At 40.0% G+C, this 15,887-nt stretch overlaps 1 long non-coding RNA gene across 2 annotated transcripts in view; it reads right to left on the bottom strand.

The window, feature by feature from the left end:
• Positions 1 to 15,887, bottom strand: part of LOC118001195 — a 76,772-nt gene that overhangs the window by 14,921 nt on the left and 45,964 nt on the right. The window lies entirely within an intron of this gene.

The raw sequence follows: 15,887 nt of genomic DNA, 5'->3' as shown, positions 1-15,887 counted from the left end.
GAATCTGTTTTTATTGGTTTGTGTGTTTATTCATTTGTTTTGTTTTTTTAGAATTCACACAGAAGTGAAATCATATGATATTTGTTTTTCTTTGCCTGACTTATTTCACTTAGCATAATGCTATCTAGGTCCATCTGTGCTGTCACCAATGGCAAGATTCCATTCTTTTTTATGGCTGAGTAATATTCCATTTTATACACACACACACATACACTATAGATATGTATATATCCATTGTGTATATGTATATCTCATACATATATATATACACTCACATACATATAGTGTATATATATGCATGTATATATATACACATATATGTATATCTCACATCTTCTTTATCCATTCATCTATCGATCTATTGATGGGCACTTGGGCTGCATCCATATGTTGATGGTTGTAAATAATGCTGCAATGAATGTAATGGTGCTTTTTTGTATTAGTATTTTCATTTCCTTTGGGTAAATATCCAGTAGTGGAATTACTGGATCATGTGGTATTTCTATTTTTAGTTTTTTGAGGAATGTCTCTACTAGTTTCCACAGTAGCTGCACCAATTTACATTCCCACCAATAGTGCACTAGGGTTCCCTTTTCTCCACATCCCCATCAACACTTGTTATTTCTTGTCTTTTTGATTCTAGCCATTCTAACTGGTGTGAGGTGATACGTCACTGTGGTTTTGATTTGCTTTTCCCTGAGGATTAATGATGTTGAACATCTATTTGTGTGTCTCTTGGCCACCTATATGTCTTCTTTGGAAAGCTCTCTCTTTTTAATAGCAAGTTTTTAATCTTGTACATTCATATGCAACTGTTTAGAAATGACAGTAGGACTTATACGTTTCAGATATGAGTAGAGTTTGACCGGTAATGAATCTTAATAATGTGACATAATGTCAGATAGTGGTTGGTTTTTTTCTTTTTCCTATGCTAAGGCTAGATATATAGCAAGATTTTTAGAAGTGAATTTATAACCAATTAACTTTGGAAAAGAAAATACAATTAAAAGACCACCCAGTTGATAGCAGCCTTTAAATAACCTGTTAAAAAAATACTTGTATACCGAAGTGAGATCCAGACACAGTTCTGATTATTTTTTTTTAAGATTGTTTGTTTACTTCTTGGTTCAAAAAAATCCACAATAGATAACAGTGGTTTTCCAAATTTCTCATGTAGTTGTACGATATTTAGTTACCTAAGATATTGTACATAGAGCACAAATCAAGTTCTCTAGATTGTAATTTCAAGATAACATGACAATAATGCAGAAAATATGGACTGCTTAAGCACTGAATAAGATACAAAGCAATGAATCATTAATTCTGTCTTACACCTTAATCTTTCTTAAATGAAATACATTGCCAGCTGCAGCCCGCCCCCCCCCCCCACACACACCACTCCTTCCTGACATGCACAGACGCAGCCTCTCAACGCATGAAAGTGTAGAGAGAGAAAACTGAGAAGACTGGTATGGCCCAGAAAACCTGAAATATCCAGCCCCCAAAACCTCCCCTTCCTTCCTGGACAATATCTGTAGGATTCTTCTCACATAAAAATGAATTAGTCAAGTTTGACCATATTGGTGGCTTCTAAGCTAAGTTGTACATCTTTTTTTTAATTCTCTTTGGTGCCTCCATTCTTAGTCCCCAGCAGATTTAAGAACCTTCCAGTTCCTGAATGTTTCCGCATTTTATGAGCAGGCTTAAAACTGATTTAAAGTATTATTGCTTTATCATACTTCCTTTAACCAAGACTAGAGGAAGAGGAAGACAGCAGGGCAGATTATGAATCTGTATCACTCCCAGGGGCAAGGCCACTGACACAAGCATGTCGACTCTTCTCAAATATGAAGCGTTCATGTAAGCAGCCTAGCAGATGAGCTCTTGACTGTAGAAGTATCATCGCCTACTTCACAAGTGGGAAATGCTTACGAGGTGCCTGGACTCTGCAAGGGTGTGTTTCATATTTAATTCTATCAAGAACTATAGGTGGTGTATTATTATCCCCATTTTACACAAATGGAAATGTAGAGTCAGAGAAAATGAGAAACTTGTCCATAGTAAGCTGTGATTCCAATGTCAGTCTGACTGTCTAGAAAGCTCACACCCTTTATTTTACTCTTTCCCTCAAGATACTTGAAGAATCAATTGTAAAATTTCCCTTTTATGGTCTAGTACTATTTGAATGCCTCATTACATATCCAGTAGGGCATCCATATGCTTTGCTGGGATGTCTTTCTGGCAAAAACTAGAAAACTGTGGGGTGATAGGCTTCCAAATGAAGGGTTAAGTGAACCAGCTATAACAACTTACACTGTCTTTTATCAAATCTCTATCTAAGCTTTAAGAACCTGGGAAAGGATGACTCACACAGCCCAGAGGCTCTCGTTGGCTTAAAGGAGAGCTGCAGTGTGTCGGGGGCAGATCTGCTTAATGCAGACTGATCAATGAAGGGTCTGAATTCTGACTCACACAGCTACATGACTAAACTGGCCCTTTTGAAAAAATCTGGAAGCAATGCTGCCCTCTTGAATGGTACTTTTCTGTGGCACCAACATGGGGTTATCGTCCTAATGTGTTTATAACAACCAGAGATATATCAGAATGTGAAATCTTCAGGACACGGCTTTTGTAGCAGTTTTGGCACAGTCTATTCCACTGAGCCTTGTATGTTTACGGGAAATATTAAATAATCATTTGATTGGTGATTGGGGATAACAGACTGAGAGCTGGGGGATATAAAAGTGTGGGGTCAGAGAGATTTTCTTGACTACAGAAGATAAGGAGCTACAAGCTGTGGGAAGCGTTTACAAGAGAGTGCTGTCTCTATGCAGACATTCTAGGCTGGCTGTGTGGGCATGAAGCAATTAGGTCTGCAGATGAAGGGAATCAAAAAATATTTCTAAGAAATTTTAAAGGTGTGAAGAATTTGAGAAGACAGATAGATGAGGAGAGAGGGTAAACGGATCTGACAGACTTGCTGGCGGACTAACTAAAATGTCTTGACCAGAAGTGCTAATGAATAGAGTCATGTATATTTCCCCAAGAAAGAGAACACTGCAGAAATATCATAAAATTCCAGAGACACTAAAATCACCACTTATTTTATGTGGAAAGGCAATAGGCTACAGAGAAAAAAGCCAGGTGGCTTCCTAATAATTCTGGCCCTGACCGAGGTAGGGATAGAGATATTCCAGTTACCTCACATGTCCACAGGCAATGTTGGGCCCAAAGCTTTTGTGTTGCATACGGGAGTGACCTAATCAGATAAGCACCCTTAGATTTACACTGGAACTTTAGACCAGGGTGTGGAAAAAATGATGTGATTTTGCATGAAGATGAATTCAGAAGACATGGTGCGGGGGGATGAGAAAGGACTCTTTGTTTCATTTGTCAACACTGCAGAAGTATCTCATTAAAGCTTATCACATCCAAATTAGTCATGTTCAGTCCAAGCCATTATCAGCACCAGAGGAATCAGTAAAGATTATATAATGGATCCTTTAATTAATCTAGTCTAATTCTTACATATCTTGCCTGGGTTGTTGGCAGAGCCTCCTAATTGGTTTTTCTTAATTGTGATGACAGACTGTAAGGTAGCTTCCGTGCTCCCCCACTTGGCTGGCATTCACACTTTTGTGTCATCTCCTCTCGAGTATAGGCAGGGCCTGTGACTTGCTCCTGACCAGTGCATTTTGGCAAGGTAAGGGGATGTCACTCCCGTGATCATGTTATGTTATATAAGACTCTATACTGCTAATAGACTTGCTCTAGAGTCTGTCTGCCTCTCTACCTTGCTCACTCCCCCTTTTTTCCTCCATGACTGGCTTTGAAGAAGACAGGTACATGAATCCTACCACTGCAGGAGAGTGAATTCTGTCAACAACCCGAGGGAGCTTGAAAATAGACCCTTCCCCAGTTGAGCCTCCAGATGAGAACCCAGCCCTGGCTGCCACCTTGACTGAAGCCTAGAGAGGACCCAGCTGAACTTGCCCATTCATGACTCACAGATAACATCATAAATACATGTTATTTTAAGCCAGTAACCTTGTGGTAATTTGTTACATAGCATAGAAAATTAATACTCTAATATTGCCCTCTATTTCCAGTAATAGCTATTCTCAACACAGCAGCCAGAGAATCCTGTTAATATTCAAGTGCTTTCTCTATTTAAACCTCTTTGGTGTCTTTCTCAACACAAAGCAAAAGCCAAAGTTTATACCATGGCTCACAAGGCCACATATATCCATTGCCTCTCTCACTGATCTATTGCTCTTTCATTGCCCAGTTTATCCATCCTGTCCATCCTGCCAACTCTCCAACATGCCAGGCACCCTCTCTGGGCTTTGGTATTTTTGTTCTCTCTGTCTGGAATACTTTTTCAATATCCACGTGGCTTACTCTTTCAGCTTTTGCATGTCTTGGTTCAAGGGTCACTCTCAGTGAGGCCTTCCCTGATAACCCTAAAAAAAATTGCAATATCCCTCCCACCCTATTACTCCTCACCACCTTTTCCTGCTTTTCTTTTCTTCATAGTATTTGCACCATTGGATATACCCTGTGTTTTACTTATTTGCTTACTGTCTATCTTCCTGCACTAGGCCATAAACTCCATGAGCATAGGAACTTTTATCAATTTTGTTCCCTGTTGGCTTTTAGGTTATATTTCCAAATTAAAGTAAAATCTTTTATTTAAGCATGACATCAGCCTTATCAAAAATTCTCAAGCCTACTATCTAGATTATCTGCTGTATGACCAAAGGCATGGACCATCTCAGAAAAACAAATCTGTGCTGTGGAAGAAAACCAAGATCAACCTGACTCACTGAAACTCATCCCATACCCAAATTGCCCTTTGGTTTAGATCTGGAGCCCAACTCTACTATCAGAAGATCAGCCTTCCCAACAGGGAACTGACACAAAACCAAAGCATCAAAATCAAGATGCCTTCCATGTGACATAGTTGTTCTCAAACCAAAGTTCTATCAACTAACTTTCTCTATGGTTGAGAAATGAGACAACTCATTTCTTTAAGCAATCATAAGAATGATTTTGCCAACACCAACTTGTCACTAACTGACAGAACCAGATCTCTAAGGCTTTGGATCTAGAATCTTAACCAATATCTGCTGAGCAGCAAGAGTCCAGGCTTGGTCCTGTGACCCAGCCTGTATGCCGAACAGGACTTGTGGGGTGGGGATGTGGCAGGATATCTCCAGACCTGTTGGGTAGCAGCAGAAGTGCAATCATTTCACACAGATTAGAGAATAATTGCTTGAAAAGAGAGCGCCTTGGTGTAGTGGAAAGAGAGTGGATCTAAGCAAGACCTGCTTAGTTTAAATCCCAACTGTGGTCCTGACCTCACGATCTTAGGGAAATTATAATTTTCAACTTCATTTCTTTATTTTTAAAATGGGAATACAGTTTCTGCACCATGGAGTTGTTATAATAAATAAACACGTTAGTGAGTGTCAATTCCTCGGAATGGTGCTGGTACATAGAAGGAGCTCGGTCAATGGCAGCTACTATTATGATAAAGGTCCATTAAAGAACAACTTCAAGCATTGCATTATTGGTGTGGAATAAAAGCAAACACCAAAGAACAGCTCTGAGCAGTGCTTTATTGGTGTGGCAATAAAAAGAGCATGGCTAGATTTGAACAAAAGGATGCACATTCCCAGGTGACAGTGCAGAGCTGGAAACCGAAGAGCTGTCCTCACATACATACAGTGTAGGCATTTGCTCATGTATATATTTGCCCTTTTTGTGACCCATATGGATGATGACTGAATAGCAGCATTTTCTACGCTATGTATTATACTGTTTGGTCTGATGATTCATGTTTCTATGTAACTAGAGAACCAACATTCTGCCTGGATTTTAGTTCATTTATTTGTGGTTTAGTGTAGATGTACTTCTCTGTTCTGGCAGGATGGAGGAGGTGGCTTCCAAATTCCCCTCAAGCCCCAACTCTAGGAAAAGCTTCACTTAGAATACCTTTCCTCTATTAGGGTAAACTCCTGGAGCACGCGCCACGCGCAGACTAATTGAGACAACGTAACCTTTCATACTCACAACATCACACCTGGCAAGAATACATTGCCCCCATAGTAGATGAGAGATGTAACAGCATGAGAGACCCCCCTTCCCAGAGCCTGTGCTCTACAGCTACCATCAGAAAGAGCAAAGGAGTCCCACAGGGACCTTACGAGCTGATCCAAACAATAACCAGACTTTCCAGCTGGGGCGAGGGCTCTCAGCTGGGTGTGGTTTCTTCACAGCTTCCTGGACCATGGCCACATTTTCTCAGCATGTGCTGCTTCAGTAAGGTTTGCTTTCTTATGGTGATGGTGGTGTTCTTTGCAATAGGGGTGGTGATAGCCCAGGGTAATAACATCCCACCATGGTGTCACGGAAGCCACAAAGCCTGTCTCTTTGGCCCTTTTGTTCCTACGGTTCCTACACCTATCTTTGCAGTCCTTCCTTGTGCTGACCCCTCGGGAAATGTGGTGGTCCAGACACGGCTTCCCCAGCCCACCCACACTATCCTCTTCTGTCAGGGCTATGTGCGATGCAGGAGCAGGTATGGTGAACGGAGAGGAGAATCTAGTGGCTCCTAGACTTCGGGATTTCAAGACAAGTACGTTTTCCCAAGTAAGAGCATTAACAAAAAACAACTGCAGCCTAATATCAGAAAACAATACCGTTTAGGTTTTAGAGCCACACCATCTAGATTGTAACCAAATCAGCCACTTAACAACACTCGCAGAAAACGCTTCACCACTCCGTGCCTCATCTTTAGTCTCTTTACAATGGCTTCTCCTAAAAATTACAGATGAATTACCTGCTACATGCAGACAAAGCACTTAGCACAGTGCCTGGCATATGTGGCTATTATGCTCATTATTATAACTTCATAAAAGAAAGATTATTTTAACACCAAAAAAGTAGAAGGTATCTCAGAGTAGAGGACAATCCTTTCCAAGAAAACACAGCTGACAAAATAAATATGTGTGGGGGCGCCTGGGTGGCTCAGTCGTTGAGCGTCTGCCTTCGGCTCGGGTCATGATCCCAGGGTTCTGGGATCGAGCCCCGCATCGGGCTCCCTGCTCTGCGGGAAGCCTGCTTCTCCCTCTCCCACTCCCCCTGCTTGTGTTCCCTCTCTTGCTGTGTCTCTCTCTGCCAAATAAATAAATAAAATCTTAAAAATAAATAAACGTGTGTGTGCGTGTATGTGTGTACATGATCACTAAAGTTTCATTTTATAAAGGATAAAATACAATGATTTTCTTAACACCTATTGGCCAGTTTGCAGATATAGGCAACAGTATTATTTGAAGTCAAAGTCAAATTCAGCTCTGTCCTATACTCTGTTATTTAAATGCCCAGTATTGAAAATATAGTTTCTCTTAGGCTTATTTTGAAAAATGGAAGTAACACAATGGTAATATACCCAATTCAAAATATTTAGAGCTAATTAAGAGAAATCAAATATAAATAGCCCCAAGGAGCCATGATGGTAGTCAGCCCAGTTTCAGCAAGGCAGAAGGAAAAGCCTATTGGATAATCCTAGTACAGAGCCTCTATACCAGGGCCCAATCCATAGATAGGCTAGCCACCATAGACCTGTGACTACTTCCCTAAACACGTGGTCAGGGACTTCTAGCTCTAGAAAGTCTTGAATAACAATGATTTGTTATCCTATCCTTGTCCAATACCCTATTCCTGTCCATCACTTGGAAGAAGAGTGACACAAGAATTGATACATCCACTCTACATGATGAGTGATTTTCGTACTGTTGGAAAACTGACTTTTGGGCTTATGTTACTGTATTTTAATTCTCCCTACATGAAGAGGATGAAAGGCATAGCAGTGGAGATTCCTGTCTGTCCTTGAAGCAGGTTTCATACCTTGAAGCAAGAAAATAAATTAGTCGATCTCTCAAGGTTTCTCCTAGTCTCAGTAACCAAGTACCAAACATCACAGTGCTAGCTGGCAGAAGTTATACTGGGAAGACACAGAAGCAGGACAATGGATAGTATACTGAAAAATGGAAATTCAAAGACCTAGACTTGAAAAAAGTTTTGAAGTAGTCAATAATTGTAACAGTGACACAGTAATCGCCATTGTTAACACTCCCCTCCTTGTCCCTAACAAAAAGCAGTATTTTCATCAGGGTGTCAGCTGAGAATAGAACTGGTTCAAATGAAGATTCACTTGTAAGGTTCAAATAAAGACACTTGAGTGAAGGTACTTTTTATCTAAATGTTGGGAATAAGCAAAGGATGTGAAGGCATCCAGAGACTAGCAATAGTGGGAAGTCTGAAAGATCAAGGGAAGGAAATAATGTTGCTGGAGCTCACTGAGAAAGAGCTGGGGCCATGGGAACCATGCATGGGGAGAGACCCAGCTGCTGGCAGAAAAGCAGTGCTGAAATAAGGAGGCAGAGGGAAAGAAATACCTCAAACCCTCTCTTTCTTCCTGCCCTGCAGTCTCTGGCCAGTACCTCCTATTGGGCTATGGGGTAAACTCAATTGGGGGCCAGGCAGCAAGAGGGGTCGGGAGATGCCATCTGCAGGTCCAGGGCAGAGCAGGACTGAGAATGGACATGGGGGGCAAACAGAATAATAGAACCAGCACTTACTATATGCCAGGCCCTGGGCTGGTTGCTTTAGGTAGATTATTTTATCTAATTATCAAAAATAAGTACTAGTGTTATCCTTGTTTTTATAGGCATGAAAACCAAAACTTAGAGACGTTAAATAACATGCTCAGCAGAGCACAGTGCCTGCAAATAGTGCAACCCAATGGTTGGACTCTGCTAGATAGTTAGAAAAGATGAAGAAATAAAGTTTGAGATGTTACACTAGATCAGGTGTCAGCAAACCAGGACCTCTGGGCCAAATCTAGCTGTTTTTGTAAATAAAGTTTTATTTGAACACAGTCACACCCATTTGATTACATTTTGTCTCTGGCTATTTTCACCCTAAGGCAAAATTGACCTGTTGCAACAGGGACTGAATGTTTCACAAAGCCTAAAATATCTACTCTCTGGTCTTTTCCATAAAATGTTTGGTGACCCCCTTCACTAGACAGAAGAAAATATTTTACTTGGAGCTGCTCTCTGACTTCTCTGATTCTGAAAAGGCCACCCCATACTCTCAGAAAACACTCAGAATGAACTCCCTCTGGTCTGGACTCAGCCTGTGGCTGCCTAATGCAATCGGGGCAAAGGAAGACACAGGGGTCAAAAGGGCACTGAACTAGAGATGAAGGCAGCTGATTAAAGATAAATTGTTTATTGCAAGTATTAAAATCATTAATATTCATTGCATAGACTTTGAAAAATATAAAAAGTGTGATGAAGAGGATAAAAATTACACCACTCGGTATTTTTTTTAAAGATTGTTTATTTATTTATTTGAGAGAGAGAGAGTGTGTGTGCTCTAGTGTGGGGGAGGGGCAGAGGGAGAAGGAGAGAGAGAATCTCAAGCAGACTCTCTGCTGAGCACAAAGCCCTACGCGGGGCTCACTCTCAGGACCCCAAGATCATGACCTGAGCCAAAACCAAGAGTCCGTCACTCAACCGACTGAGCCACCCAGGGTGCCCTTTTTTTCTTTTTAAGATTTATTTATTTTTTTTAGAGAGAGAAAATATTTTAATTATACACAGACACATACTTTTTACTTTTCCCAAAATGAGTTTATACCATGCATACTGTTATGTAACTTACCACTTGAACTGCCTTCTAACCTAAATTTTCTATAACATATATTTTTCCTCAAGGGTATTATAACAGCTATTGAAATAATAATTCAAATTTAAATAATTAATATTTATTTGAATCAAGTTGGTCTTACCCAAAATTTATTGAATGCTTTCCATATGCCAGATACATGAACAAGAGACTTGTATCTGCTTTTAGAGAGCTTAAATTCTGGAAGGGAAGACATAGAACTAGTGAATGGGAAAATAAATAAAACAATTGCAAATCATGATCAATGGTTATACCAGAAAGAAAGGAATAATAGAGAAAACTTACATGGGGGTGCTTTATATAGGCCAGCCAGAGAATACCTCTCTGGGAAGGTGGAATTTTAGTTGAGATCTGAAATGAGAAGAAATCAGCCATGCCAAGAATGAGGGAAGAACATTCTATGCAAAAGGAAAGCTCAATGCAAAGACCCTAAAGATGCAAAAGAAGCTTGTTCAAGGGACCAATCAAAGATCAGCATGGGTGGAGATGAATGAGTACAGACTGGCTGGAGATGAATGAGTACAGACAAGAGTATCATAAAATATGGTCAAAGGTAGCCAGGAGATTAACACCTTGGGGTATACAATGAAATACTACTCAGCAATAAAAAAGAATGGGCTCCTGGAACAAACAACATAGAGAATCTCAAAATCATTATATGGCTTGAGAGAAACCAGACACAAAAGAGATAATATCATACACTTCTATTTATAGAAAATTCTAGGACAGGCAAAATTTGTCTATCATGATAGAAATTGTGATAACAGTCCCTTAGGGAGTAGGGCAGGGGTTAACTGAGAAAGGTATTTTTCTGGGGTAGTAGAAATGTTTTATATCGTGATACAGGTGTGTGTGATATGGGTGACTACATTGGTCAGAATTCATCAAGTTCTACACTCCTATATGTGCATTTACTGTAAGTTATATTTCAATATAAAATGAAAACCAAATGACAATGAATGCACATACACAAGTGAGAACAGATTGGACCATTTCATGCAGGAACTTTGAACCCATGGTACAAATTTAGATTTTATTTTAAGCACAACAGAAAGCCCCAAAACAGTTTTAAGCAGTGAAATGACATGATCTGATTTATGGTTTAAGATCAGTGTTGCTGCTATTGAAGAATGTGTTGGAGGAGGACAACTGTGGAAGCCCCAAGACCAGTTAGGGTGTGTGTCAGTAGTTCAGGTAAGAGGTGATGGTGGGGAGCACCTCAGAGCTAAGGTGGACACAATGGACTGGGATCCACCAGGTAAACGTGTGAGGGTATGCCAAATAAGCCCCTTCCTAAGTGAAATTTGTGGGGGTTTTTTGTTTTTTGGGTACTATTTCTATTATAAGCCATGCTGCAAGAAACATCCTTATAGATCAATGTTTGAGCACATTTATGGGTTTATGCTTGGATTAAATACATTCCTAGAAGCTGAAATGCTACAAGGATGGGAATAAACATTTTTATTTAGATACAGGTCCTCAGCTCACCCATAAATCAGCAAGATAAGCATGAATATCCATGTCCCTGAATCTCCACTCAAACTGGCCATTCATGATAATAATAATAATCCTATTAAGCTGGGGAATAGCTGCTAGCTGTTATTAGAAATTAAAGTTTTTATTACTACAAAATTTGAGTTTTTTCATATTGTTTCAGGCGTTTGAATTTAGTTTCGAGTAACCCATTTATTTTTAGAAGGTAAACATTCTTTAATACTCTCCATGTTACTGATATTGTCTAAGATTTAAGCTAAAGCAGATCCTTATTTCTGAGCCGTGTAATGGAGTTTTATGAATTTCTTCCAACAGAGACAGAATTGTACACTGTAAATGCATCAGATAGCCAAGTTCCATTTCCCCACAGAGATTTATTTTAGCATACCGTCCTGTGTCGGCTATTTGAGCTCCCAGTGAATCAGTCTTCTAGCTGGGTCAGCATCCTTCCAGCAGGATCTGTGTGAATGTTTTCTGTTCCTCTCTCTTCTTCTTGTTATACTGAGATACTGAGATAGCACCAGAGAGGTCAGATGGTAACTTGATGAAATTCCAGCAAGCCTTTATTCCTCCTGTTTTCTATGCCTCAAGAGCCATTGGTAAAATGAAGTTTGTTTTAATGATTGAACTCTTGAGGCAACCCCTCCAGAAAGTATTGTTTCTGAGCATTTGCTTCTCCATGGTGGATGTCATTCGAATCTGAGTTGAACTGGGATCCAGTTTCCTCGTGTGTTCCTCAGTGTTTCTCTCTCCAAAACACTTTCTTTTCAATATTGATGCATTCCCATTGGGCAAAGCTACCTGTCAATGTACATTCCTCTGCTAATGATATGCAGATTTACAATAAAATTGTGGTTAAGACTGTTGTCTGCATTCCTACCTAACTTTTATTAATGAAATTTTTGTGTAAGTTTTATGTTTGTGTGTAGGTATGTATCAAATGTAATTTGGTTTTTACTATGGGTTTGTGTCCCCAAAAGTTTGAAAGCCAATGGATTAGCAGGACAAGGAGGATCTACTACAAGAACTAAAAAAATCGAAATGGAGAGTTACAGCCCCGCTTGGAGGGCTGGCTGATGGTCCAAGTGCTCTCTGGCTAGCAGAACATGTGACTGCCTCCCGTGCTCCCATTGGCTGTACAGGAGCAGTCCTGGCTGCCCCCGAATATAAGGACCAGGGGGATTTCATGACAGCAGCAGCAGGTAGCTCTGCTGGGAGCTCTCGCTCCCGGCCATGCAGGTTGGACGGCTGAAGTCCTGCTTTCAAGTGAGAGCAAATGACAGCTTAAGCGAAGAGTGTGTTAAAGCTTTAAGAGACGTTGGAAGCCATGGAACACCTCGTTTGATATCCTGGCCAAGAAGGGTGTGTGAAAACCTCCTGGTGTCCAGGCATGGCTTGAGAGCTTCTTTCCCTTTCTCCTACCTCTACTCCTCCACTAGATAATCCTGCCTGACATGAAGGATTTGATAGGCTAAAAGTATATTGGCATTCTCAAAATTGGGACCTCTCCATTTTACATAAAGCTAATCAACATGAGGTCTTTCCCAAGCTGAAACTTGCCCGTGATTACCAAATGATATACGGTTGTTTGCGATATAGATAATGTTCCAATGGGGACCTCACTAAATATCCTCTAAAAACTCCTATTATACAAGACCTTTGGCTGAACTTCAACCCTCTGCTAAGGAGTAAAAAAGAGTGGTGCTGTATCTGCTAACTCCCTCCCCAGCTCTACTCCAAATGCTGGAATCGTAGGGCAAATTATCCTATTTACCTTATAAAAAGTTGGACAAAGTGAGGCATCAACCTATAGAAGAATGTAATTAATTAAAGATAACTGGGTTGACTGAATTTAATATCCTACTCTGGAGTGCCTACAAAAAAAAGGACAAGGTGACCATCTATTATTAAGTTCTTAGTAGCTTTTGGCTTTCTTTATAACAGATGTTTTCCTGTGTTGGTCAATAGTATCCTATGGGTTATAAAATAAAGAAAGAAGTCTGAACAATTGATTGGCAAATTTCCCAAGCTTAAGTCAGCCTCAAGTATATGAGAAATGGTGCTACAGTGAGGGCAAATACCAAAAAAAAAAAAAAAAAAAAAAAAACAACAACCCCAATTTGATTTTATAAAATCTATTTTAGCTTGGCTGGATGCTGCCTGAACTCCCACTGCAGAGAATGGCAAGCAGTCAGCGTACATTTCCAGACATCAATATTTAAAAAGTGTTTATCTGATAGTACTGGACAATCTCTTTAGATTTGCTATGTAAATTGCTGTTAATCCAAGAGAGTTGTTCTGTGTTTGCCCGTGCTATTTTCCCTTAGAGCTCATACTCTAATTACAAAATTATTTTTTTTCTAACGAGAAGGCTGAAAATCTATCCTGACCAACATTTTCCAAATATTAAGTGTGATTACAGAAGTACTGAGACTTTCTAAAAAACAGACATGCCATAACTTACACATCTCAGTGAAGCCTTTTGGAAGGTTGCAAATATCATCTAACTCTATTTTCCTTGCTCAGAATATAACTGGAGCTCCTTTTTTTTTTTTGCTACATATAGTCGTATTACCTTGGGCAAGTCTTTTAAACTCTCAGAGCCTCCATTTTCCCACCAATGAAATGGAGACTTGTCTCACCAATATCTACCAGTGGAATGCAAATGCAGCATCATTTCAAAAATCTTTTTGAGGATTAATAAAATAATATATGCAAAGTTTCCAACATAGCAACTAGCTCCTAGTATCCCATGGAAGCCATGGAAGATGTCATTAGGATTTATGTATATATGCCTCCTTCTACAAGACATAAACCTTACTCTTTTGTCTGAAATAAAGTCCTCAGAAGTGAAAACAAAAAATGAAAGTACAAAGTCATCATTCTGCGCACCCCTCAGCACTGCCCCCTTCTGTCCATTTCCTGCAGTACAAAAAGTTTGCGGGTGGGGATGGTTGGCGGGGTGAGGGAGGGCATCCACCTATTATTTCTGCTTAAGGACCGTTTCAACATGTTATGCATTTAGAATTCTTTTTTTTTTTTTTTTAATTTCAATTCCAGTATAGTTAACATACAGTGTTCTATTAGTTTCAGGAGTACAATATAATGATTCAACAATTCCATACATCACCCAGTGCTTATCGGTACAATTAGAATTCTTAATAATCTGGACTCTACCTACTCAGCCTAACTGTCATGCTGAGAATCTCCTTCATGCTCAACCATCTCATGCCTTTTTGGGTTTGAACACAGTTCCCCTCTGCTTGCAATGTCTGTCCCTGATTCTCCATCCCGCAACTCCCATGTCATTGCACTTCTTTTTCCCACTTCCACAGTGCACATTTATTCTCTTTCCCTGCTATGCTCCGGTATCACATTGTGTATTCATGATGTGTTAAGATTACTTGCTTGCACATGTATCCCCATCAATAGAGTATACAATAGTATCCCAGAGTAGAGTCCGTGGGAGACATTATTGTTTGGAGATTGAGAGCACACACGCTAGGGTAGAACAAACCTGGGCTCTTAAGAGCCCTCTCCCAGCTTGGCTGGGCTACTTAGCAACTCTAAACCTGTTTGCTCATCTGGAAAATAAGGATCCTACTAGTACCTCCTTTGTAGGCTTATTGGGAGGATGAAGCGAAATGATGGACATTCGACACTTCATTTTAAAAACATCTAATAACTGTTAGATGCTTTGGTTATTTATTTGTTTGCTTGTTTTTTGTTTATTTATTCCTTGAGGCTTTACAGTAGCTAGGGCCTAGAACATAGCAGGTGTTTAGTTGAAGTGAAATGAATGAATGAAAGGCTACTCAAAAAACCATCTCAGAGATATATCTTTTTTTTAAAAAAGTACATTCCATGATTCACCTGAATGACATGTTTAAGTAGCTTACAATTCCTACACTGAGAGATTTGACAGAAGACATGTGATAGAATCATCTTTGGGAGAAAGATGGTTCACTTAAAAAAGTATTCTTGTTGGAATTTTCATGTTGTTATGATTTAGATATGACTCAAAAAAAGTGCTACTTTTCTGAAAAGTTGCTCCTATGACTCCTAAATATTTCCCAGAGAAAGGTCTTCCCAAGGAAAAATTTGATCGCAAAAGTATACTAAAAGGGGCAACAATCCCATCTTCGGGCTTGGCGCTATTAGAGCCATCCTCAGGGGCGCCCGGGTGACTCAGTGGGTTAAACATCTACCTTCAGCTCAGGTCAGGATCCCAAGGTCCTGGGATGGAGCCCGCATTGGGCTCCCTGCTCAGCAGGGAGTCTGCTTCTCCTTCTCCCTCTGTCCCTCCCCCCTGCTCATGCTCTCTCTCACTCAAATAAATAAATAAAATCTTTTAAAAAAGAGCCATTCTCAGACTAATTGGTCTTTTTGTTGCCACAGTGTCCTCCAGTGTTTTATAGCTTATGGGTACTTTTGGATACCTTAATGGGAAGCTAAGTACCTGCCTAATGAGTCCCTAACCTGGGATGGTACCTAAGAACCCTGGTCCAAGATTTGTACTGATGTACGCAATACCACAGGAGTGACAGGAAGACAGATAGGGATAGAAACCTCTGGTTCTTCTATTGCTTTGCATTATTCCAGGAGTTCTGTTAGAAATATGAGAATATGGGTCC

Source organism: Mirounga leonina, unplaced genomic scaffold (genome assembly GCF_011800145.1).
Source record: "Mirounga leonina isolate KUSES-001 unplaced genomic scaffold, KU_Mleo_1.0 Mir_53, whole genome shotgun sequence".
In the NCBI taxonomy this organism is placed as follows: Eukaryota; Metazoa; Chordata; class Mammalia; order Carnivora; family Phocidae; genus Mirounga; species Mirounga leonina.
The sequence above is the reverse complement of the archived record's forward strand: the minus strand, read 5'-3'. Positions and strand labels throughout refer to the sequence as shown.